The following is an 11,923-nucleotide window of genomic DNA, read 5'->3' on the forward strand; positions in this document are numbered from 1 at the left end:
CTGGAGAGGTTAATAATTATGTATGTGTATATTAAACATGTACATTCAAGTAAGACAACAGTAGCTACATAAAAAAAATCCCAAGCATAGAGAACTATCTTTATAGCTTCAGGTTTTTCGGTGTGTATACGCCCACTCGATAATTTAAAGATAAATTTAATTATATTAATAATAGTATATAGTATATAATAGTATAAAATACAACGGGTTGTTGTAAAATGCGTGACAAAATAAATGGCTTTAGTTTACTCGAGTTGAGGTTTTTGTTTTTTCATTTTTATTTTTCAGTGTACATACAATTGGTCGTTAGTTACTTGTTTACTACTACATTTGTATTTGTACACGCCCGCTCGATAGTTTAAAGATAGGTATAAGTATAATTATAATTTATATAGCATAAAATATACAATGGTTTGCTGGAAAAAACCATGGGGAAAGTATTTAAATTAATTTAGTTCTCAAGTTGAGGTTTTGTTTTTTCATTTTTATTTTTCAGTGTACATGCATTTGGTCGTTAGTTACTTGTTTACTACTACATTTGTGTGTATACGCCCACTCGATAGTTTAAAGATAAATTTAATTTTATTTATAATAGTATATAGTATATAATAGTATAAAATACAACGGGTTGTAAAATGCGTGACAAAATAAATGGCTTTAGTTTTCTCGAGTCGAGGTTTTTGTTTTTTCATTTATATTTTTCAGTGTACATACAATTGGTTGTTAGTTACTTGTTTACTACTACATTTGTATTTGTACACGCCCGCTCGATAGTTTAAATTTATGTTTAAGTATTATTATAATTGTATATACTTTATAGTAATTGAATAAACAACAGTTCTTCGGAAAAGTTAATAAAAAAAATAAACAATGAATTATTATTTTACGCTCGAGTTGAGGTTTTTTTTTTTCATTTTTATTTTTCAGTGTACATGCATTTGGTAGTTGGTTACTTCAATCTTTGCGTGTATACGCCCGCTCGATAGTTTTAAGATAGGTATAAGTATAATTATAATTTTATATAGTATAAAATATACAATGGTTTGTTGGAAAAACCATGGGGAAAGTATTTAAATTAATTTAGTTCTCGAGTTGAGGTTTTGTTTTTTCATTTTTATTTTTCAGTGTACATGCATTTGGTCGTTAGTTACTTGTTTACTACTACATTTGTGTGTACACGCCCACTCGATAGTTTAAAGATAAATTTAATTATATTAATAATAGTATATAGTATATAATAGTATAAAATACAACGGGTTGTTGTAAAATGCGTGACAAAATAAATGGCTTTAGTTTTCTCGAGTCGAGGTTTTTGTTTTTTCATTTTTATTTTTCAGTGTACATGCATTTGGTAGTTGGTTACTTCAATCTTTGCGTGTATACGCCCGCTCGATAGTTTTAAGATAGGTATAAGTATAATTATAATTTTATATAGTATAAAATATACAATGGTTTGTTGGAAAAACCATGGGGAAAGTATTTAAATTAATTTAGTTCTCGAGTTGAGGTTTTGTTTTTTCATTTTTATTTTTCAGTGTACATGCATTTGGTCGTTAGTTACTTGTTTACTACTACATTTGTATTTGTACACGCCCACTCGATAGTTTAAAGATAAATTTAATTATATTAATAATAGTATATAGTATATAATAGTATAAAATACAACGGGTTGTTGTAAAATGCGTGACAAAATAAATGGCTTTAGTTTACTCGAGTCGAGGTTTTTGTTTTTTCATTTTTATTTTTCAGTGTACATGCATTTGGTAGTTGGTTACTTCAATCTTTGCGTGTATACGCCCGCTCGATAGTTTTAAGATAGGTATAAGTATAATTATAATTTTATATAGTATAAAATATACAATGGTTTGTTGGAAAAACCATGGAAAAACCATTTAAATTAATTTAGTTCTCGAGTTGAGGTTTTGTTTTTTCATTTTTATTTTTCAGTGTACATGTACTTGGTCGTTGGTTACTTCAACCGTTAAGTTTCGTGTCAGGTTCTTTAATTCTGTTTTTATTTTAATTTAAATTTAATACACATGAACTAAAGTTAAATTGTTGATATTATTGCTAATATTTTTTTCATAGTGGTCACCAATATTACAATTTATACATCAGTCCGCTTATGCATTATTTCTCTTGTAAAATTTAATTTAACTCTATTGTAGGATTAGAATAATAATAATAATAAAAGCTATTGTACCATTCACCTTTGAATAATTAATATTATAATGAATAATTGTCTGTCGTGCGCTAAGTATTTTTAAGTTATTATGTTTATCATATTTTTACTCTTAAATTTAAGTCCTTTAGTTTAATCTTAGTTTTAATTTAATTTATATTATACTTTATAATAATTTACTATGATTAAATTGTTAATAATGCCTATACTATTATTATTCGATTTTAACAGTATCGCCAATTTTACAATTAATCTATCAGCCTATTATATTTCTCTTGTAAAATTGCATTTAAATCTATTATTATATTGTATTATTCACCGTTGAATTAATAATATCATATTATTTGTCATACATTTAAAAAAATAATTGTTACATGTATTTTTAAATTACTATGTTTATCATATTTTTTGTCTACAATTTAAAAATGAATCCAAGTTTTTCGTTACGCCTTAAATTGAATATCCCGGGTAGATAGAATACATATACCTGAATACAATTTTTTTCATATATTTATTTTATATTTCCTCCGTACAACGCATATATTTAAATCTATAAATCCTTACTTAGATTGATTTTAATTTTAATTTTATTCCTATTAAATTTATTAATAAGTAACTATAGTTAAATTATTGATAGAGCTATTTTTCTTATTATTTGGTTGTATTTGTAATTATATTATTATATGGACCAATTTAATCTTCCATGAATACGTTGTAAGTTCTGGTAATTCGATATCGATCCTTATCTCGTTTTATAGCCATATTAATTTTGTTTTGTTTTTTTTAGTCACAAAACGACTATTTCGTGTCCTTGGTTTTTATAAAGGCTCGAAGATAGAAGTTATCATTTTTATTTTATTAATAATAAAATACTTATATCAGTTATATAATAATAATAAAATATTTTTTTTAATTATTTATTCAAGAGTCATTCCATTGAATTATATTTCATTCACAAAATATTATTAAGTTATTTCAATTGGTACTGATATTATCTATGCTGGCTAATTTATTTTATGAGTTCCTAAAATTACATTGGTGAAAATTTTCATTTTAGATTTGACAATTAAACATTAAAAATAATTATTTTAAAGTAAATAACCAGGTCAAGAAAGTATATAACCTTGTAAAAGTAACAAATAAAAGTACAAATTATATAATAGACACCCGAGATATGTATGGTATATTAACAAACTATCTATTTAACCATGTACTTATTAAAAGTACTGGTATTTTTTTTCTATATTTTATTATAACATAATATTTTACTTTTACTTTTTTTTATTATTATTATAGCTTAAGTTTTTTAAAAGCGTGCAGTGTATGTGTTTAAATGTTTAAAAACATAACATAGACAATTGTTATTGTATGTATTACTTGTAACGCATCAGTTGAATCAATGAGTTAATTAACCATAATATTTACCTTGCAGTAAAAAAAAAATAAAATAATCTTTTTTTCAAAACAAATGAATTATTATCCGTGAGTCTTGTGTATTATCCATCATAAATGATTTCAATGTATTTTTCATATACTTTGTGGTTCTTGATTTTTTTTTTTTTATTTTAATTATTTCTGCACTTGTAATTTTATTCGAATTAATAAATAATAAAATAATACATAAAAGTCTAGCTGTAATTTTATTTCTTACTCGTCATTATTCCTTTGATATTTACCTATTATAACTACCCTTTATAACAAAATTAGTTCACGTTCAGTGTTTGAATTGAAAAGGAGCAGTACCTACATCGTTTTAAAATATATATATATTATATGTATTTCTACTTACTTTTATAATTTTTTTATATTACCGTTGAATAACTATAATTTCAGTATTCAGTAATACAATTATTAGCTGATTATTATTACTAATAATTAACTAATTCTAAAATTCGCATTTATATAGATACTACAATTTTTGCAAGCATACAAAATGTGTACTTATTGTCAATATAATATTACATTGTTACAATTGTATTTCCGTATTACAGTATTTAGTATATTTCATTGAAATAGTAATGACGTGTCCTTGTATATATTATTGTCTATAACTTTTTATATTTATAATATAACTAGAACTTCTTTTTAAAACAAATTTAAATAAACTTTCGGTACACATTTCTAGTTTCAGAAAAAGAACATTATTGATATCTCATTTTGTTCGATTAAGCAACTTGAATGGCTATTTGGTTAGAACTTTTATAATAATGAGTGACTTATCAAATAAAAATAATCAGGGTACTTAATTTTTAATTACTTTAAAATTATAGAAAATAGTCGATAGGAATAACTATTACAAGTAAATAAGTGATTAACAAAAAAATGTTTGATTAAAGTAGTCTTTTTATCACTATGATTAAGTACTAATATCAAAGAGACTGTTTACAGTACCATTATTCAAGCTGAAACACCGTCTTTCTTCATTATCGTTTTTCGTATATTATATCATTGAAACTAAATTTTACACATCCATTACAGTAGTCTCCCACTCGAATCGAGTGGGGGATTACTATTTATTTATTTTAATATTTTAACTATGGTGCTGCACCATAAAAAAGATTATGTTTGTACATTACACTTCATCGAGGCCAATAGTATTATTACATATTATATTAAGTTCAATATTACTGAACAAGTTGTAGAAAAGCTAGAAACGACTACTCTAATTTTCAAACAGAGGCAGTCCCTACAATTTTTCCAGGTCTTCCAAAATATTTTACTATAACAAAAGTGTTTAAAATATAGTATAATAAAACTTCCTTAATTGAAACTATTTTAAATTGTACCTAATTGAATAAAATAATTATTCAAAAATAATTCTTACTTGGCCATTTTTTTTAATTTTTAAGTAATATTATTAAAAACGCCGAAAATGTGTAGACATTTTTAATATTTTACATTAATAACAATGTATTCACAATATAAAAACCGGCCTCCAAACAAATGGTTGGCGCTACCTTTACGAGCTTCACAAGACATTTGTACTACCAAACTGTCGAGAAAATTTGGACCGGAATGTGTACAAGCGGTGACACGGTGTCACCTTATCTTTTACTTCTATACATCGTGGTGTAAAATAAAAAACTTTTTATCAATAATATACTCGTTGCAATATCTGATATGGCTTTTTGGCAATTGTCGGTTTCATTATTACGATTACATAAGATATAAAATATTATACTCCATCCTCCGAGAGATTACAACTCGGCGCTCGCTCATGTACCCAAATGAACCAACTTCGTCAATCCGTCATCTCATAGTAAAATTGTTCCCACCTGATACTCACACATCGACTAAATCTGAATGCTGATATACCTAGTGGTAGAAGAGCTCGATAAAATACGAATTTTTCTCGCCGACTAGTTGCACGAAGTATAGTTACTAGTAATCTACTTTACTATATATACTATAGACTATAGAGACAAGTATTTATGAAAATTTTTTAAAAATATTATTAGTAAGTCATCAGTTGCTGCATTCCGTGTTTTTGTCCGGAATATGGAAACTACCCTAAGTAATTGTAAAACACTCCTAAAAAATTAATTTTTTTTTAATATTCTATATAATATTTTTTTTATGTTAAAATTATTTTTGAGTACCAATTTATTTTATTTTTAGTTGCGACTGTTTTCACGTCTGCATCAAACAGCCAATAATAGTGTCAAAGTCAACAAACATCACCACTGCTTTTCCTTTCATAATACATCATAATATACAATATATAGTCATTCGATGGTTCTATTCACCGTGTAGTCACCCATACACTGTAAAATACATTTAATTAACCTGTAGTAATTTAACACCTCTAACATAATCGTGAAGTTTAATCTAGCCCAAGAATTATATTATTTGTGATAACAAATACACATCTAGGGAACCTGATTCAAATTTGATTAAAGTTGGTATTATATTTTAGAGCAATTAGAAGTAAAAAATATTTCTAGTACTTTTCAAATTTCTCGACTAATTATACAAAAAAAAAAAAAAAAAAAATTAAACTTAAATAAATAAATTTAAATTAAATTAAATTAAAAAAAGGTAGGCAAGTGGATATCACTCTGCTGTATAGTAGAGATGGAGATGAGTAGGTCACTAACACTAATACAAACATTTGGTAAAAATGTCAAGTATTTACAATGATTCGTTTTTGAGTTACAGCAAAATCAAAAAATCAATTTTGTCAAAAAGTGGTTATGCTTAAAAATTCCTGTTTTTCCGTTACTTTTTTAGAATTATTCCTGACGCTTTTGAAAACTGCTAAACATTTTTTACATTTGACCCCACAAAGTACCAACTAGATTCAATTTCCTTTTCAAAGAGGGACTGAAGTCAAAAATCAAAGCACTATTACTACTCCAAAACGTGATGACACACAAAAATAAAAATAAAAACACACATCATTGTAAAATCAATACATTTATCACTCTGTTCAGAATTTAAAATACAAAAAAATATTATATTTAACGATTAAAATCGTTGTGTTAATCTAGATACTTTTGCACGTAAAACATACACCGTTGTTCCGACTTCGACTCTATGACGTCACACGCATATTTTCAAAATATTTTCTCATTGAATAATAATTAATGTTTAAATGTGAGACCCACATCATATTTCTCAGATAATAATATACTCTAAATCTAAATAAACTTGTTATTAGCGCTGTGACGTTCTTTAATTTAATTCAAGGAGTTTTTATTTATCTACCATGGTTTACTTGTCCACCAGTCACTTTATGTGATTGATTAAATGTCTATGCTATCGATTAAAATATCTATGTTTCTTTATATCAATTAAATTAATAACAGATTTTAATTTTTTCGGTTCAAAATCAAAAGTAAATAATATTTAATTTTTCTTCATTTCGTGTCAACGTAATTAGTGAGTGAGAATGTGAGGACTAATTTCAGCAGGACAAAGAATAATATGGAATATGAATGTAGTATGTTACATAATATACAAAAATATAAGCCATATGGTGTACTTACCGTAAATAAAAAGTGGAAATATCGTTTGTAGAACGAATAAAATCAAACTTGAAACAGGTTGCCTAGGTGTGTGTTTGTTATAACAAAGAATAGGTATAATCCTTGGGACCCAATTTGGGCTAGATTAAATTGCATGATTATGTTAGAGGTATTACAGTAATTCGGTGTTAAATTTCTTCGGATTAATTAAATGTACTATACAGTGTATATAGGTGATCTAAGGGGTAACGCCATGTTAAAATAACTTACAATATAATATGTACAAAAAATAATAATTAATTGCTACTGCGCAATGCGCGACTACACGGTGAATCGAACCATCGAATAACTTTATAATACATATAATAATAATAATAATAATAATAATAATAATAATGAATATTTGTACGATAACAAAGAAAATGACTGTGACGAAAACCAGTCAGTGATGATTTACATTTACAGTCAACGATGTTTCAACTCGGTGGTCGATTCGTACAATATTAATTTTTACTATTATATTATAATAACACGCAAATCTAAAAATATGTACAATACAATTATTATACATCGATATTCAACATAATATCAATGATTATTATTATGAATCTAATCGTTCGAGAAAAATTATGATTTGCATATTGTAGTATACAGTGTACACGTTGTTCAACTGTACTCAGGTCTTATACTGGTATACAAGTTATACGTATAACTGTATAAGCAACATTGATATTATAAAAATACTTAGATTACTAACACTGAAGCGATGTCCTGCCATTTTATCCAATGATAGAAGTATTATCTGAATATCTGAATTATTAGTTATCACAGTATTATTTTATGAGTCATGTGTGCAGTGCCGCAACTTGGTATATATTGGTGGATGTGCAAGCAAATATTATAGGGACCATTTAGCCAAGGACCTAAATACCTAATAGATCCTTAAAAATTATAACTTTCTGTTATGACCAGCAGCTTCTATAATAGTCTATTGGTTTTACAATTACATTAGGATAAAATTGGGAAATTGGGAAACATCAATAATGTTTTGTATAAAACTATTAATATTAAAATACGTTTGTTGTACCATTACCTTTTTGTGCTTATTGTATTGTTGCTATAAATATCACTACACAAGTTGATTTTTCAAACATGCTCACCCCATTTTCATGCTTAAATTATGCATGTAATCAAATCCTGATATTTTTTAAAATTTTTAAATGTAATTATAGACGATATTTTCGAGTACTTATATTTTTTACAGCATATAAGGAGTATACTGTATTTCTGTGGTGATATCAACTTTATTTTTTTAAATGAGAACATATACGATACATACATATACATACATATCGTATGTTTCATGTTTTAAAGCAAAATATAAATCAGGTATTTTCTGAAAATGTTGACTTATTGTAAAAGAAATTTGACTGAAAACTTTCGGAGTTATTTATTATACTTTAAATACTAATGAATGAGGACAATAGTCCATGTTTTAAAAACTGTCAGGTGCAATATTAATCCATATGCATTTAGTAATAAGTAGTAATATTAAAGAATAGTTTATATTGCATACCGAATTATAATTATCGAGCTCGTATCCATTTACAAATTATTTTTGTATAATAGATTATTATCCTTAATTCTTAGTATTTAAAGTAGAATAACTCCAGAAGTTTTTATTCAAATTTCGATTATAATACGTCAACATTTTCAAAAAAATTATTTGATTCACATTTTGCTTTAAAACATAATATAATATGTTTTTATTTGAAAAACCAATGTTGTCATCGCCACAGAATATTTCTAAAATGTTGTGAAAAATCTATACATCGAAACTAAGGTCTTTATTTACATTTAAAAATTCCAAAACTTAGAATTTGAATGTGTACATAATTTATGCATAAAAATGGGGCGAGCATGCTTAAAAAGTTACCTTATAATATATAGTATACTTATATGAAACGTGTTGTGGTGGGTGGCGTAGTGTGGTAAACTATTTGGCATACATTAATTTTATACAAAATCGTTCTATTTTTAGATAATAAAAAATAATTTAATTTCTAAATACACAGAATTGTTATTATCAACATTATTGAATAATATTAAATAATAATGCTTCTATAGTCTAAACATTTTTCATTCTGATCAGACATATAATACATTGTAACCATAAAAATAGTTAGAAAAAAAAATTGGTTTTAAAAATTTAGGGCCCAGCCGCCTGGGGCCCAGGGGTTTTGTGCACCCCTAGCACCCCCGGTAGTTGCGACACTGCATGTGTGTCAAACACGATGTAGAGAAGATAAGGCGATACTGTTCCCGAATATTTCAATGCGTACGATATTGACGCAAAAAATTACGGCAGTTTGGTAGTTTAGAGTTTATCACTAGAGTACGCGACCAAATGCACGAAGGCCAACTTTTATTCGAGTAGTAAAGGAGATGTATTAATTATTATCCTTCAAATATCAATAATTTGCATGCCAACATAATATATTTTATGTGTTTATGTCGCATCCACTTAATGTTATCGTATGGATATCCATTTCATGAAATAGAAACTCTTATTTTACACTTTGTGTAATATTTTAAATTAATTACATCAATAGGTAACTTTTTGTGAAATCGAAATAATAACATTGATACGATAACACGATTCTAGTACCTTTAAATTGTAGGCATTAAGATACTAAATAGGTATTATAGAACTTACTGTATTACTATATTACGTAGGTGTGCGCACGGGGGTTCCGGGTATGGTTCCCCCCCGACATGCAACTGGGGCCCTAAAATTTAAATCCAATAGCATATATTATATGGGTCCGTATTTTAACTAATGTTACTAGAATAAAAATGGTATATTTTCTAAAATATGTCGAAAAAAATTATGTTTCGAGATAAAAAAAATAATAAACGTAAAATATTTTAAATTTGCGTGGTAAAACTTATTATGATTATAACAGCTAGATGTTATTGACTACAAAAGTAAAAATAATAAATAAATATTGTAATTATCTTGAAAATAGATTTTAGATCCAACTATCTAATGAAATATATTATATTTCTTGGTATTAGTAATACCACTGATTAATATGTGATATAATGTAAGTAATATTTATACGTGCATTATAATTTATTAATATATGTTCATGTATTTTTAAAAGAGGGCCCAAATTAAGAGAAGGGCCCGAAAAAATTGTAGGCACCTCAAATTGCCTATATTGCCTTAATTTTAGAAATTCAGGTCTGCGCACGCCTATGCTGTACTACTAAAATGTTATCAATACCTGTTAACGATAAATAATCGGATCAATTGTATGAGTGTAATACGACCATGGCCTTCTGGAAAAGTTTTATATTTTTATTTTTATATGAAATCTTAACAGCCAAAATAAAAATGTAATTAATTGTTAAAATATTTCATATTTCTGGGGGACAAGGTTTTTTAAGTTGTATTTGTAAACGCCAATGTTAATCAAAACGATGTGCTTGTTTTAAAGCTTCTGTAAAGTGTAACAGTCGTTGCCATAACTCTAATATTTGTAAAAATAAGTAATAATTTATTATTTATAATAATCACGAATAAATGTAATAGATTAAAAATTAAACTTAATTTAAACTGATTGTATTTTTTCATAACACGAAAAGTTATTATTTCGATTTGTCCATTTCATGAAAAATACGATTACACTAAGTGGATGTGACATATATATTATTAAAACAAACCGATGTTTTGGAAATTGGGAATCATGTACCAATTATTATGTAAAAAGTGTATAATAATATTAGGTACATGGCAAGTAGCCATATCGTACAAATGTATTTATTTAAATAAAATGTATATCTATTGTATGATATTTATACGTTCAAAAAAAGTTTACACTGTACGCTATTAAATAAAAACAACTAAATTGATTTTATACACAATATTTACAAAGCAACAATACTCGATGCTATAGTCAAAATAACTGCATCAACAACCGTTAAGTTTTGTTATTTTATATTAAAACTGATGACGAATTTTTTGATAAAATTAAATATTAAAAATTTATTAACAATTACAAAAAAAAGATTAAAATATAATTTAAAAAATTAATCACTATTTACTAAATCATAAAAAATTATTATAATAATGTATATAATGTCATTGATTGTAATTACAAAAATAATCACAACACTGCAATTTGTAGTATGATCGCGACAATCATAGTCGGTAGTAACCAAAAATAAAACAAAATATTATTACGAATAATTATCGATGGTAAAATTGTTAGGTATACGTTATTACTTTATTAGTATCGTTACTTATCGGCAGTCAATTTTGCGCAACATGTTTTCTAAATAAGAGCGCGCAATTTATAATCTATAATAATTCGTATAGCTCATTTGTATCCAAAGTATTTATTTTAAATTATAAAATATAATAATATAATTTATAGTTAATATAATAATTTAATATAATATTAAATACAAAATTGTATTTATTAAAACAAGGTGAGCTTTTTTAATACACTGCAGGGGTTAGTACTTTTGAATAACCAAGTTGGCAACCGTAGATGAAGAACTTCTAGTTTTTCATGTTTATCTAGAAACGATGTAGAACAAAATGCTAGTGATCTATCACTATTTACTATGTTTCATAAATTAAGAACTAATAAGCTAAATTTATTTTATACATTTCATGATTACTAGGCCTAAATACGTATAAATAAGTACATGTTTGAACATATTTGAAGAATTAAGATTAAGAATAAAATGTAAATTTTCCATG

The sequence above is a fragment of the Rhopalosiphum maidis genome, chromosome 3 (assembly GCF_003676215.2).
Source record: "Rhopalosiphum maidis isolate BTI-1 chromosome 3, ASM367621v3, whole genome shotgun sequence".
Taxonomy (NCBI): Eukaryota; Metazoa; Arthropoda; class Insecta; order Hemiptera; family Aphididae; genus Rhopalosiphum; species Rhopalosiphum maidis.